Genomic DNA, 16,348 nt, shown 5'->3' on the forward strand with positions numbered 1-16,348 from the left:
TGTTATCCATGTTCACTTAAATGGTTTCCTGCTTATTTATGTTTAAACACTGTAAGCGGCATGGATATGCAATGAGGGCTGCTGCTCACTGCTCATTGTTACGCACACATGTAAACTCCATGTAGGCTTCACCCAAAGTCTACATAGAGTTTACTGAATCCCAGGGGTTTGGTTCATCACACAATACTCTCCAAATACTCTCCGTAAACAGAATACTCTCAACCTATCGCTGAAATGACAAAACAATTTTTATAAATAACTGCTGTCTGTACAATCCAGTAAGTTGCACGTGGGCTTTTTCTTTAGCAACTTCCACCTCTGTAAAATTTTAGATTGTATAAATGTAACTACTGTTTGTGTATAAGTATAAATGGAAATGTAACTAGTCTGAGTTTAATTGGAACTTAGTATAATGCAATGTAAGCAAATGGAGCTTTTCTCCCAGGGCCTCTGCTGAAAATGGGTATTACCCACCAGTCGGACTTTCCAAATAAACAAAGTCAAATAAATAAATAATTTTCTGCAGCTGCCCTTCTTTATTGTCTCTTTAATGTCTTTTTTTCTAAAAAGACTTTTATTATACTTACTGGGCCAAGAAAGAATTTTAATCCTTTGGACAAAAGATGATAATCAAAAAGAAAACAACATATTTAAATTATTAAAAAATGCAATACTGATAAAAAGAAATTAAGTAAAATACAACACTTTTCCACACAAACAAAATGTTTCTCCTAGCACTTTGGCAAGCAGCATTTTTCTGATGAAGGAATCACCTCAATTTGAAAGCTAAATGACATAAAATATTTCATTGTCTTAACAACAGTATTTAAAAGCATGTTGTACATCTATTTTACCAATGTTTTTTTGGAATGTAGGAAATTTGGTACCATTGTCACATCATTTATTAGCATTTGATTGACTGACATAAATAAAAGCAGCAAGCAGAATGTTCTGGCATATAAAAATGTCTAGATACAAAATCACAAATGATGGCAAATGACAGTGTTACTAAAAATATGTGAATGCAGAAACAAGTAGCATTTTTATATTAGTAACCCAACATATTATGTATTTATATTTATTTGTTAAATGGAGTAGAACCCTGATCTACATGGACCTTTTTTGTGGTTTAGCCTTAGAGCATTGTGTAGTGATGTGCTCAAAGTTGCACACTACAAATCACTCTAGTAGATGGACCTAATGATATGGTTGTAGCTTATGGTGAATTGTCATGTTTTGTTTGTTAAAAATAAAAATAAAAACCTTTTAAGTAAGAATGATGCTCCACAGAGAGAGAGAGAGAGAGAGAGATTCCTACATCTGCTCCTGTTTATGTATATGGATAAGAAAATACAAGCAGTGTGCTATCCTATAGTGGGATACTGTTTTGACACGTTACCATTCTGACAGTTTGGTGAAACATTCCTGGCCAGAACATTACATCATGTGCCCTTTCTTTATTCCTAACAATTCTTAAGTTTACTTCATGGATTCTTTCCAATACTTGATCTCAAAGATGGTTTGGCACGATAATTTTACTGGATTTGATTATTCTGTGTGTCTCATGAATTTCATAATGGTAAGTGCAATAAGCTTGAGTTGGTAGTGAAACTTTTCTGTTTTCATCTAGCTGTCAGTTTCCTATTTGTAAGCAATTATAGCGCTACATAATTGAAGTCATGTGCTTGTTGGGAATCTACAATCATGCCACTGCATACTGCATTCTCTTTTGGAGGCTTTACAGACCGTATGTACAACCTGAATCTACAAATTACTGCCTTTGTGAATGTGTAAAATGTGTGCTTCATTAACACACAAATCATACAAGTTCATGACTGTGCAAATCATTCCCAGGGATGGATTCAGAAAGAACTCCACCACTGGTGATAAGAGCTGTCACCAAAAGTAATTGTGTCTATCATGCTGGAAAATGCGATTCACACACGTTAGTCACAGTGAGGAAAGGCCCCATTGTCAGGTAATTTGCATGTCTATGAATTGCCCTTAACTACCTGCTGAATTCAACACTGCTGGTCATGCATCATTTTTGTCACAAGCACCCTTCCCATTCACTGTTCCCCACACATACAAACTCACACGCATGCGCCTGCACACACACACACACACACACACAGATACAGACACACACACACACACATGCACACACACCTCTTACTTGCCCCTGAAATGACATAACATCCCTGATGTATACTCTTGACCTTCATACAAAAAGGATCATTACAATCAATAAATAATGGCAGACATCAGAGTTTCTTTCATCTTACTCTTCTTAATTTACATCATGAAACTGTTGCTCTAATAAGTTTTACGTATCTCCAATAATGTAAAAATTCTCTATGGTGTCATCCTGTATTTCTTTTCTCTCATGGATAAACCCACACTTCTGTCAGCTATACAGTGATGGGCAGAAAGATAATATTAGAGAAAACAAACAAACTAGAATATTATTTTACCACTCTAAAGATGCATGGATGTATAAGAATGTGATAGAGAAACATTGGAATATATTGAGACTAGATACGAGCATTAGTAGTATAATAGATGTTAAACCCAAGTATTTACTGAGGGACTATAAATCTTTGAAGTGACAGTTATGTCAGCCTAAGTTTAATGATAGGAAGCTTGGCCATATAAGGCCAGCCATAGAAAAAGGTACAAAAAATGTGGCAGATGTAATTTTTGTAAATATATAGACAGTACTTCTAAGTTTGAACATCCAGATCAATTAAAGACATATGATTTTGATATCAATGCATCTGTGAAACAGAGCATTTAATCTACTTGGCCCATTGGACAGTGTGCTGTAGTTTCAGGTCTGTAAAGGAAAGAATATGTGAACATATTTATGCCATCCATAAAAAGAGCAAAGTGAATGCCTTCGCCAGACTCACTATTGATAATGATATGGAACATGCTTTTAAATTTCTAGTTATAGAAGAACATATGAGAGTATAAGAAGGGGGGACCTACGGAACATCACTGAAGAGCTTGAAGCTAAGTGGACAGTAGGGCTAAGGGGTGATATAGGTCATGGATTAAATGAATACATTCTCCTGCATCCTAAGTTAAAGTCTAGGCAGCTTTTTAGGTAAGATGTGCTGTGGAATTGTTCGTATGATAAATAACGGACTTCTTATTATAGGCTTGTATGTGTTTTGGAGAACATAAGTGGAAAATGTAAACATGTGCAGATATATTCTTTGTTTCTGATTGTAAAATGAAATGTCCTAAGTTAAAGTCTAAGCAGCTTTTTAGGTAAGATGTGCTGTGGAATTGTTTGTATGATAAATTACTGACTTCTTGTTACAGGCTTGTATGTGTTTTGGAGAACATAAGTGGAAAATGTAAATATGTGCAGATATATTCTGTGCTTGAGATTGCAAACTGAAATGTTATGGAAATTTGAATTACAATTTAGATACTTTATAAATAGGCTTTTAGAAGTGTATACATATACATTCAGATTTCTAGTTTAGTTAATGGCATGTACCTTGTAGAATGTTACTTTAAATTGAAAGTGCTTATTCAAACCAGAACAGTGTACTGGTTGGTTTTAGTCATGTGTCTCAAGATGATATTTAAACCTAGAGCTGTTTTTAAAATGTATTAGACATCTGAAGATGTAGGGTTACCCACGAAAGCGCTTGTGTCGAATAAAGATTTTTATACTGGTTTCTACAGCCGTCTCCAAGTCCCGGTGTTTTGCTTTGTACCTGAATTTTACAGACAGCTCTTGCTGTTGCCTCTTATAGGTGCCCTATCTCTCATAACTCACAGACTGCTGCAATCATTAAATAATAGCAGATATTAGAGTTTCATACTTCTTATGTAAAATAAATTCAGTACACTGCAGGCGGCTTCCATGCACACAAGTCCGTTTTAATTCCATTAAATAACTTGGTAAAATACTTTAAAAGATACCACAAAATAAAAGCTAAATGGTCGAACACTTCCATCTGCACACTGTGAACCTTGCACAACTGTTTGCATGCAGACCTCCCCCACTAAGAAAAGCTGTCGTATAGACACAGTTGAAATCATAAGTTGTATGTTTTGCTTTTTCCACACAACACAGCTCAAACTGTCTCAATGGTTTCACTTTGTGACTGGACTAAGTCAGCAATGAAGCTTTTGACCAAGTAAAGTACTCAAGTAATGTTCTCTGAATGCAATATCAGATACAGTTTCTAGTTCAGATGTGATAAATCTACCATTTATACACAGTTTTGCCATCCAGTGATTTTTATGTTGACTACAATGTTACTTTTCTGTGCACAGGAAGAAATGGTGTGTGCTCCACGAACTCAAAGAGGAATTAAACCCACAGCTAGGACAGCTGTTTAATCATAGTCTCACCTCTGGATACGTACCCAGGGAGTGGCACACCGCGACAGTAGTCCCACTTCATAAAGGCGGTGCCTCCACCGACCCTGGAAATTACCGGCCCATTAGCTTGACAAGCCTTATCTGCAAAGCCATGGAGAGGATCATAATGGATCTCATAAATAAAGACATAGGGAATTTGCAGACTTTGGATCCAACCCAGTTTGGCTTTGTCAAAGGCAGATCATGCCTTTTAAACTTGGTTGACTTTTTCGAAACAGTCACCAAAGCCATTGATGAGGGAAAGGCAGTCCATACAGCCTACCTCGATCTGGCGAAAGCCTTCGATACAATACCCCACTCGTGTATCATTGAAAAACTCATCAGCTTAAATGTTAACCCATACATCACAAGATGGGTTGCAAACTGGCTGAGTGACAGAACCCACAGGGTCAGAGTTGCTGGTGCCATGTCAGACTCCAAGCCTGTCACAAGTGGTGTCCCACAGGGCTCAGTCCTGGGCCCACTCTTGTTTGGCATCTACTTTTCCGAAGTACAAGCAAACACAGGAGGGTTATGGCTGACAAAGTTTGCAGATGACTGCAAACTAGGCACCGTAGTCGAAAACACATCTGACACAGATATCCTTCAGAAGGGTCTCACAGAAATGGATAACTGGTGCCAGAGCCATGGCCTAAAGTTAAATGCCAAAAAATGCATAGTCATACCCTTTGGGAAAAATAAGGTTACCCCTAGCTACCATATAGGTGGCAATCCACTGAACACAGAAGAAGTTATTAGGGACCTGGGGACCCAGGTTGACAGTAGCCTGTCATTCGACACCCATGTAGCTAAAGTAGTTAGGAAGACCTTCTACGTTGCCCACCTTATCATGAAGGGATTCACATCTAGATCAAGGGAGGTCATAGTTTCCCTATACTCATCACTCATCAGACCAATGATTGAGTACAATGCCCCATTCAGAATGTATCTGACCCGACATTTGCAGCAGCTGGAGAGGCCACAAAAGTTCCTCACCAAAAGGATAAAGGGTCTCAAAAATCTGTCCTATGCTGCCCGACTGAAAGAACTTCAGCTCTATTCAGTCGCACGCTTGCTCAGAGGTGACCTGTGCCTGACATACAAGGCCATGTCAAACCCAGATTTGATGAATATGCTTCACCTCAATAAATCTAGATCCATCAGAGCCAGAAGCTGGGGAGACTTAAACCTCGACACGGCTATTAATAGGACGTGCTGGAGGGATAGATTTATCACCCAAAGACTCCCTATGCTGTGGAACAAAATCCCGGTATATGTGAGGCAGAGCACCTCGCTGGCCTTGTTCAAGAGAAATCTTGACCAATGGATGGGAGATCGCAGATATACCCCAGGGATTACCCCAGTGTCACTGCTCGACAGAGGCACAGCAAAATAATGGGTATAGTTCCCCATACTAAAGGGGTGGCATAAGCCACAAAACTATGGGCTAGGCTTGTAAATGCCCTCGGGCAGATAGCCTAGTATAAACCTATGAACCTATGAACACAATCTCAACAAACTTATCAAATACAGTCACATTATTTCTTCTTTATGTGGGTCATTTAAAGAATAGTTGCAGTCAGAGATGCAACGTTATCAGAGTTAGTTGGCTGAGTTACTTGTACAATATTTTCTGGCACCTTTATTCTTGACTTGAGTTCCTGAGAAAATGGTTAGGCTGTCTGCACATCCTGTGCTCTCTCTTAAGAGCTGGACATGGCTTGATGTTATTGTTTGTCTTTCGGCTTTTCCCGGTAAGGGGTCGCCACAGCAGAACTTCGGTCCGCTAATGATTGGCAGTAAATTTTTTTTACGAAATGCTGAGGTGCCAGCTCGATGCCCAACCTTCAATGAAGGAACACCCATTTACGCATGTATGTCTTTCAAATGCTACCCAACCGTGGGGAGGACATGCAGACTCCACACAGAAGGCACTCCCAAGCCCAGCCGAGAATCGAACGGGAGAACCTCTTGCTGTGAGGTAACAACGCTACTGCCGTACCACCGCGGCTTGGACATGGCTTGATATCATTATTAAAACCACTTTCAAAAAAATGAAGAGAAATGCCACTGAAGACCAGGAAATGAATCTGTAAAGGCTGTGTTCCAGCCGAGGCGCTAAGAGAGAGTGTTTTGCTGCTACTAGATTCATCTGCTGTGTGAATAAAAGAAATTGTGCTAGGGGTTTTGTTTCCTGGTCTTCAGTGGTATTGCTTGATATCTTGTTGATAACCATATCTTGAACAAAATAGAGAGTGCTGTGCTGAACACTCATCATTTTTAGATGTGCCATCAGACACATGCTTAAGCAATCTATAGTTATTCACTGAAGGGTAAAAACATCGAACGGCATTACATTGTAAATGGCATTCATCTAAACCTCCTCATGTCGAGGGCTGCACCCCCCACACTCTACACTAATTATATATGCCAACTCAGAGATTGCACTACAGTGGGGAAAGAGCACATTTCCTTATCCCTGCTGTAATGTGGTCTTAGTCAGAATAGCTAGATGAACGGCATGTTTGACGATAGATGTCGTTTGATGCCTTGGTCTTTCATGGATAGACTTGTATCCATGCTTAAGAGCCTCTGTATTTGCTATCATACTATTTGAAGGATTTCTGATTGCACTTTGTTTTAACAATATTGTTCTGTTTAGTACCAACAGCCTTTGCATTCATTTTAATTTTTCACACATCTAAGTCTTCTGCAAATACTTTCATCTGAATATTGGTTAACTCCACTGCTCTACATACATTCATGGCTTTTTTCCTAATATCAGATCTGATTTTGATGAAAGTTTATTTCATCATTTGTCATCTTTAATGCTGCAAATCGCAAAGCATCATGCAAATCACCAAATTCACACTGTTTGACTCTGTGTATTAATTCAGGCTAGCTATGTATCATGGTGTGTAATGAAAAATAAATCTAAACATATGGTAAGTTCTTTATAGGTCTGCAATATTGTTGTCCATTATCTTTAATTGGGATCATATCAGACAGCTGCTTTTTTGTAGTAAGATTAAATGTATTAAATACCTTCAGAAAAAGGGCTTACCATTAAACAATACACTGCTGCAGAATGTAGGTTTTCAAACTGGGTATGAATGTGCAGGTAAAGCCATGGTACATACAAGTTTGTCACTGCACAACATACCACTGTGCTGTGAAGTGTGGATGAAAGCAAAGGAAACAGCCATCACTGCATGTGGCTGAAATACCGCCGTTAGCAAGACTGAAAAAATAATAACAATGAAAAAGAAAAGAGCAATAAAACTGAAATAACAAAAGTAACGTCTGCAGCAATTGTAAATACTTGCCATTCCTCTTCTTAGTAAATGTGGGAAAATCTGGCCAACAAAAGTAACTGCACCAGTTGTGTGTGTGCGCATGTGACAAAGAGAGACAGTGAGAGAGAGTGAAAGAAAAGGGGAGACATAGGCAGAGAGGCACATTGTGTGTGTGTGCCTGTGTCTGTGTGTGTGTGTGTGTGTGTGTGTGTGTGTGTGTGTGTGTGTGTGTGTGTGTGTGTGTGTGTGTGTGTGTGTGACTGTGTGAGAGACAGAAAGAAAACAATAAGTGTGTGTGGGAGGGACCTGTAATAATGCTTTGCAGTATATGTGTATTTATTCATTAATTTGAATACAATATGACATTAAGGTGTCAAGAAAGTGGCTATAATTGCTGGTTACATTTATGTATGTGTGTGTGTGTGTGTGTGTGTGTGTGTGTGTGTGTGTGGGTGTGGGTGTTTGGGTGTTTGTTTACATGAGTGAGTTTGGGTGTCTGTGCTCTGCATGCAAACAAGTGTGTCTGTATGTCTGCATGTGTGTTTAAGTATGTAACTTTCTATGCATGTGTGTGTGTGTGTGTGTGTGTGTGTGTGTGTGTGTGTGTGTGTGTGTGTGTGTGTGTGTGTGTGTGTGTGTGTGTGTGTGTGTGTGTGTGTGTGTGTGTCCATGTGTGTGCGTGCGTGTGTGTCTGTGCGTATGTCTGTGACTGCCTGAGCTTCTGGATATCTGTGAGACTGTTGATCTGCTTCTGTAGCTCTATGTCCCTATGGATGACTAAGTATGCATGCATGTGTATTTGTGTTTCGACATTATTAAATGCTTACAAAACGTATATTTTGCCTGTAAAACATACCATAAAGCAACTCTGAAATATTAAGTGGAATGACTATTTTACACTGCAAATACAAAAAAAATATATACACTACTACTAGAACAAACACAAAGCAATTAAAAAGATAGCTTATTTTAGAAGTGCAATAATGCCATCTGGGGTAGGTAGGTATTACAGGGAAATAATGGACCTTCTCTGCTGCACCAGGCATGGCAACACTCCTGGGTAGTCTGTTATTTCCCCATATTGTCATCACTTTCAGGCATTTTTGCTTGCTTATAGTGTTGTCCTCTACCAGATGAAGAACAGTTGTAACTTAGACTTCTTTACTACTTTCAGCCAAACCAGAAGCAGTTCTGTAAAGATTGAACTTCTGCACTTTTTGCTTCTCATTTCTGCTAGGTTACCCTGGATAAACAAATATTCTGGCAGATTGCCAAATGGAGACATGAATAATTTAGTAGCTGTAACTGGAAATGGGAGATAAATGAAAGAGCTCAGGATTTTCTGTGTACATGAAAGTATGGAGGCTATCCATCCAATAAAAGTGCTTGTTTTTGCTTTTGCATGAGGATTTAAATATATCTGTAGGTTCTTAGCTTCAGAGCTACTTATGAGGCTTTTGATACACGAGGATCTTATAAAGTCTAGCCGTACATTTCCATGGTACTTTTTAGCCCTTATATTTTGCATATAAATAACCCAGAGTTGGACAGAACAAGGATATGCTGGGACATGTTTCTCCTATCCATGAGTGAAGGGGGGAACAAACTAGGGATGAGTTTGTGGTTACTCATTCATTCATCTACATTACATTTGAATTTTTATGTATTTATTATTTATTGATTAACATTTGTTTACCAGGAGCTGCTAAAAGCTTTATCCCATGCTTGGTTCCCCTCAATTTATCTATGGTATGATCCCAGTTATTTTCACTAAGGGTAATATATAATCACTGACCATGGGATGGGTAAGGCCAATCTAACACAAATGGGATGAGTTAATTCAAGCACCAAAAGGGAAATTGGTCTTTCTTAAGACCAGCAAGAGCAGCTAGCCTAATACTCATCTATGAACCTAGGATAGTCTGACTGGGTTGATTACTCATTTTCAGCAGAGGTCTGAGGAGAAAAGCTGCAACAAGATAATAAACATATAGACAATACAAAATAGCAAGCTTATACAAGATAATGAACATATACAGGATAAGGCGCAAATACAAGAACAATTGACATTTACAAGATAGATTATTTATATGAGAAGAGATAATTGCAGTTAATACTGGCTAACAGCTCTATGTATACAATGAAGGGAGCAGTTTTAATATTTACAGTATTGCTGTACTGACAGATACAATTTTCAATATATTGTGTAGTATAAACGTATGTAGGCAAGGGTATTTTTTTAATTGTTTGCAGACATGTAATGACATGGAGGACAGCACAAAGGAGTTGAGTCATGAGACGGAGGTGGGGTGAGGAAAGAGATTTAGAGGGTAAGGGAAAATGGAGAAGGTACAGGATAGAGTAAGCGAAACTGGAGAGGATTAATTCGTAAGAGGAGAAAGACAGGTAAATAGACAGAGAGGAGTAAAATGAATGGAAAGAACAGAGAGGGAAAAAAGGAAGTGATTGTTATGTTGGGGAAGGAGAGTGTAGGGTAAAAGAAGTACTTTGCTTTATGCAGAGTGGAGATGTCCCATAGACATAGTGTGTGGTACAAATCTATCGCTACAAAATGTTCTGTTTAGTTGTTGTTTTTCCAAAAGAATCTTAAAGATGTTTTACCTTTAATCACATGTCTTGGCTTGCATTGTTGTTTCCTGGCTTTCAATGCCATTTTAAGCAACAAAATGATGCCTTCAGAAAAATAACATTTTCATTTTGTTGTTTCTGTTGGTCATTGTCTAGGGATATTATTACTGGTGAAATTAAATTGTTGCTGGTGATCTAATGGATATTTGCATCATCACTGTGTTGCTGCAGTTTTTAAATTCAGATCCTCTCAATTTATTTATTTATTTTTTTATTAACATTTGTCTACTGGGAGTGTCCGACTCGAAAGTAGTCCCAGGGAGAAAAGATTGCTGGAGACTACAGTTATAACAGGAATTCATAATGAACAACATATCAATGCATAGTTAAAATGATTACACATGTAGAAAAACTGCATAGAAGGTAGACAGTGAATATTTACAAATAATAAACCTAAAAATAATCATACAAGAATTATAGTGATGAACCAAAAAGTTAAGAATTGTTCAGGTGAGGGTGAGCATTTGATGCATGGTCACCCATCCAGATGAGTATGTGCAATTGATGCAGGGTCACCCACTCAGTCGAGGGTAAGCAGCTGATGCAGGGTCACCCATTCAGGTGAGTGTCAGCAGCTGATGTAGGCTTGTCCATCCAGGTGAGTGTGTGCAGCTGATGCAGGGTTGCCCATCCAGGTGAGGGGGAGCAGCTGATGCAGGTTCACTCAGCCAGATGAGTGTGAACAGCTCATGCAAGGTTGCTCATTCAGGTAAGTGTGAGCAGCTGATGCAGGGTCACCCATCCAGGTGAGGTGAGCAGCTGATGCAGGCTTGCCCATCCAGGTGAGTGTGTGCAGCTGAAACTAGGTTGCCCATCCAGGTGAGAATGAGGCAGTACTCCTTTGAACAACTAAGCCTGACAGGAGTGTTGAGTGATTGCTGGTAGCAGGTATCAGATTGGTATGACTCACACCACATGGAAGTCAGGGAGGAGGTCCTGGAACATGAAGAGGCACTCATAGGAGGACTTCCTTATCCAACAGTTTCTAATGTAGACACCAGCTGCCATGGGGAAGAAGTTAGGTTGGGAGGTATTGGAACTCCAAATGATTGGTTGCAACACTTATGTTGAAGAAAATTAATGGGTTGATTGAATCTTGTCACAGCCAGGGAATGACTGGGCTGTAGAGCTTTTGCACAGTTGAGAAATTAAATTCAGCCGGAAATGGGCAGGATTGATGGGTGAATGAAAAAAAAATGATGTCTTGTTTGTCTTGAGTTTTTTAACTTTACGGTGCTTACACTGCCACATATTAAGTTTAAGGAGAAAAATAGAGCGAACCCAAAACATAAATGTGACTGCAGACAGGATATATATAAAATAGGGTCTACATCGCTTAATCAAAAACCCAAACGACCGAACCACTATTCATTGAACCCTTTACATCCAAACCTCAAACCATTGAATGAACTTTTAATTTAAATTTTCCCAGGGCAAAACAATGGTTGGCCACCATCAGGAATTTGCCCTTTTCCCCACTGTAGTGCAATCTCGGAGTTGGTATATTTAGTTTGAGGGGTGGGGGGGTGTAGCCCCCCCCACCTAGATAGGTTTTAAATTTTATTTTTTTTGACGGTCGCTAGATTTGCTGAGCATTATTTTGTCATGGGAAATATTTTGATTAAAAGTGTGTTCAATGGTTGAGGTTTCCATGTAAAGGGATCGATGTATAGTGGTTCGATCATTTGGGTTTTCCATTAAGTGATATAGACCCAAATATATAAATATATATATATATGTGTGTGTGTGTGTGTGTGTGTGTGTGTGTGTGTGTGTGTGTGTGTGTGTGTGTGTGTGTGTGTGTGTGTGTGCATGTATATGAGAACTCAGACACATACATCTGACCAAAATCATCAACACATGGTCAAATCTGCAATAATCAAAAACAAAACATTTAAAAAACATCATCTTTTTTGTGGGGGGGAGGGTACTGCCCCCCTTGCTAATTAAATATACCATCTCCAAGACTTCAGTATAGTGAGGAAAGCACGTGTTCCTGATCCCCAGTATACTGTTTGATCTGGCGGTACAGCAGGAGGTATTCCAGTTTGATTCTTGGCTGGGGTGCTTTCTGTGTGGAGTCTGCATGTCCTCCCTGTGTTTGTGTGGATTTCCTCTGGGTGCTTTGGTTTCCTCACACATTCCAAAGATATGCATCTGTAATGTTTTTCCCAGGGCCTCTGCTGTAAATGGGCTCTGCCCCAGTTGGACTTTTCCAGTAAACAAATGTTAAATAAAATAAATAAATAAATCACCTATGCTGTCTTTATACACACACACACACACACATACATATATATATATATATATATATATATATATATATATATATATATATATATTTTGTGTGTGTGTGTGTGTGTGTGTGTGTGTGTGTGTATATATATATATATATATATATATATATATATATATATATATATATATAGTCGAGCAGCGCATATGTTGATCTCAGAAATATTGACTGCAAAGGTCGACAAGCTGAGTGTCAACAAGGGCCGTATATTCAGTTGTGCCTACCAGTGCCCTCATTTCTGCAGTTCACTTGTAGCTTGCCAATCCTGATTGTTAACCTCTGGGTTACTTGTCACCTATTCCAGTGGCCAAGCCCCTTTGAAATTATCAGGACAGTATTTTAAAAGGCATGATTAATTTTTCTGTTTTTTCCCTTTAAAGTTAGAGGTGCTGCATGTATTGGATGTCTTTAGCTGTAAGCCTTTTAGGGTATCGGTAGTTAACAAGTAATTACACTCTGCTCTAGAGTGACAAATTCAAACTGCAGAAATCTAGGGGAAAAGAATCACCCAAATCCGTCTAAATTCGGATTTACTTCTTTGCAAAAACAAAATGCACATTTAAAGTAAATCTCTTTCACCTTCAGGCAGATAAACACAACCACCAAATCATTGCTGCTGACTTCAAGATTTCTTCCTTACTTAGAAGGATGCAAAATTCTTAAACTGGAGATTTGAAATACTGTCCATAGTTGAAAATGCTTATTACACTAAATATAAATGTATTTGTTGTTGTTGTTATTTAACTCATATTCCTGCCATACAGTTATGTATTAACTACCAAACACCTATGAAGACAGCATATACTACAATGAATCAACACAAAAATAAATCATTACAATTGTCATGCATAAAACCAGGAATCCCAGATAACATCAGCTTTGGGGTATAGAGGGATACTGCCTTGCTTAAGACCTGAGTTTAATTAGTGTCTCAGGTGCTGGATAATGTAGTGGGGATACCAATGAGTGTCTCTGGTCATCTTACCCATCCTAGTGAGTTTGAGTGTGGATGTCTGTGGAAACTGTGTCCTGATACATAATTCTTCAGCGGAGACTGGAGAAGCGAATGTGAAATGTCATCCTGCTAGGAAAGCAAGGCTTCCAGTGAAAGACAGCCATTTGCATTAGTGAGGGATGTTTTTTTTGTGCTCATTGCATGCTACACACCCTAAAGCAGTTGTCAGAATGCACATTGGGTTGAACAGGGTGAATGCAGTGAAAAAAATCTTATCCACCAATATAATGGCCCATCACCTTCTGAATCTTTTCTCACTAGTAATGGCTGCAATAAACCAGAACAGAATAACAAACAGGATATTGGGGTATTGGGAGGGATTGGATGGTCTGGTGGTGAGGACTCAAAAAAGAATATTAAAAAAAAATTACAGTTAAAAATTAGCAAAATGATGCCCTTCTCATTCAGGTGATGGCGAGAATCCTCACTGTGAAATATCACATGTGTGTATCGCTTGTGTCATTATTTGTCTCCTGTCTATATGGTGCTGTTATTAGCAGAAGTCTTCAAAACCAGAAACAGTTTTACAAAGGACGGTCGTATTACATTGTTCGCATCAGAGAAAATGTCAAAAACTACAACTGACATTTTTATGACTATTGTAATCTTTATTATTATTATTATTACTATATACATGTATACATGTGTGTATGATTATTCTGATTGTAGGCAGTTTAAGTCACATAAGCATTGCAACTGCATATTGAACCAGTAAAGAATACAGAAAGATCTTACTTAGAGTCAATAAACATGTTTTTCTTCTAAATGGAAAAGTTAACATTTAATAAGTCACACTTCACAAAGACAGTGACAAGCAACATTTCTCCTGAGTATAACAGATTAGCTGCTAGCTAAGAAATTACTAACATTCTTGAGATATACATCAGTTAAGACATGCCATCAGACACCATAAAATTCTCATTCTATTTTGTGCTTAGAAAGCCTTTTGAGATATTCAAAGCTCAGTGATGTCAAGCCAAATTAAGGAAAATACATGTGACATGGTAGGCAGTATTCATTAAAAATGCAGAGTGAGTGTGTGTGTGTGTGTGTGTGTGTGTGTGAGAGTGTGCATTTGTGTGTTTAAACACTATGTGTATGTGTTGTGTTCTGTTTTCTAAGCATGTGAAGAAGTGTTTACATGTCTAAACTTGAGGCCTTCTTACAATTCAGTGGAAATCAAAGTAATTCCTGAATGTACATAAATGCTACACTAAGGAAAGGGAACACCCCTTTCTACTGAGAAGGTTAATGAGTGAAGGTGAGAGAGAGAGACTCAGGCTGTGAGAAAGTGCAGAGAGAAGAAATATGCCAATACCGGAAAAGAATGTTAGAACTGTGAAGATGTTTTTGGGAGGCGCTAAACAGGTGAATAAGATTCTGTAGCAAGAAAAATGAAAGGTTAGAAAGAGAGCACATCCAGCAAGACTAAAGAAATAGGCTGTCAGATTACAGCTGAAAAGACAAAAAACATGTAGGAAGCTGAGAATGCTGGGGAGTGGCAGTGCATAAAGGGACAAAAAGATGTATGAGAAAACCATTTAAAAATGATGTCTAAGGTAATGTTTATCCGGCGTTTTAATGAAACATAGTAAGGGATTTATAGATTGGCATAAGAAATCCTTCAGCTATATTTCAGTATGCAAGATGGCCTAGAAATAATCGTAATCAAAGAATCATTTTCTTTCCTCCACAGACAGACAGCCCGTCAACATGTATATCACTCATGGATATATTTATAAAGTTATTCACATTAAACTAAATGTCTGTCTGACCACATGGAATCCCTCTGAATGGTTACACTACCCCTTTTAGAGCTGCCTTGCTCACTAGCCTAGTAGTCAGTGTTCTGTTGGTTTATATGTTGGTATGGCCCCACCATGTACACACATTAGGTGGCAGCGTCATCATTTTGGCATTTTTGTTTTCATTTCCTTTACAGAGTCTCTTCGTCTTGTACAATGGCCTCTTTACCTACCATCCTATGACACTGATGTGTCATCCAGACACACCCTCTCAGTCCAGCACTATTCCATTTCTCGTGACAGTAAATTTCCTGTGTACATGCTTCTTTGTATGATTTATTGGTCACAGTAAGATTACTGAATCAAGGTGTGTTTCATCTTATGCACACTATATCACCAAATGACTCTTACAGTTTACATCACTGGTATGTAAACTAAGCCCTGCGCAGTTCAGCCTAGCTCTTTCTTCCTGCTTCCAGCTTGTTTTTGATATGTGAGCCTTACAGGCTGTAACACATTCCTGCTTAGACAGGCTGCATCACATGCTGCTGTGACACATGCCTACAGACTGCCTTGCAGTATTGTGTGTGTGTGCGTGCATGCGTGTGTGTTGTGTGGTGGGGGAACAGTATCTGCAAAGCTGGTTTTGCCTTGCTTTCAGTTGGAGGGAGATTTTTGATGAGGCACACTGTAAGGTTGTCAGGAATTCAGGATAGGCCATTCTTTTACCACACAAACACACACACACACACACACACACACACACACACACACACACACACACACACACACACACACAAAACATGACACTATTTGTTGTTTTCCCTTATACAAGCAAAGGATCTAATCTTAATTTTAAATGCAGTTTTTCTTCAAAGCTCCTCCCCTCTATCACAATTCTTAAAACTGTCTTATTAAAGCCCCTATTACTGTATCAAAACTGGATATGGTATATGAACTT

The sequence above is a fragment of the Protopterus annectens genome, chromosome 1.part1 (genome assembly GCF_019279795.1).
Source record: "Protopterus annectens isolate FY-2018-M chromosome 1.part1, PAN1.0, whole genome shotgun sequence".
NCBI lineage: Eukaryota > Metazoa > Chordata > Ceratodontiformes > Protopteridae > Protopterus > Protopterus annectens.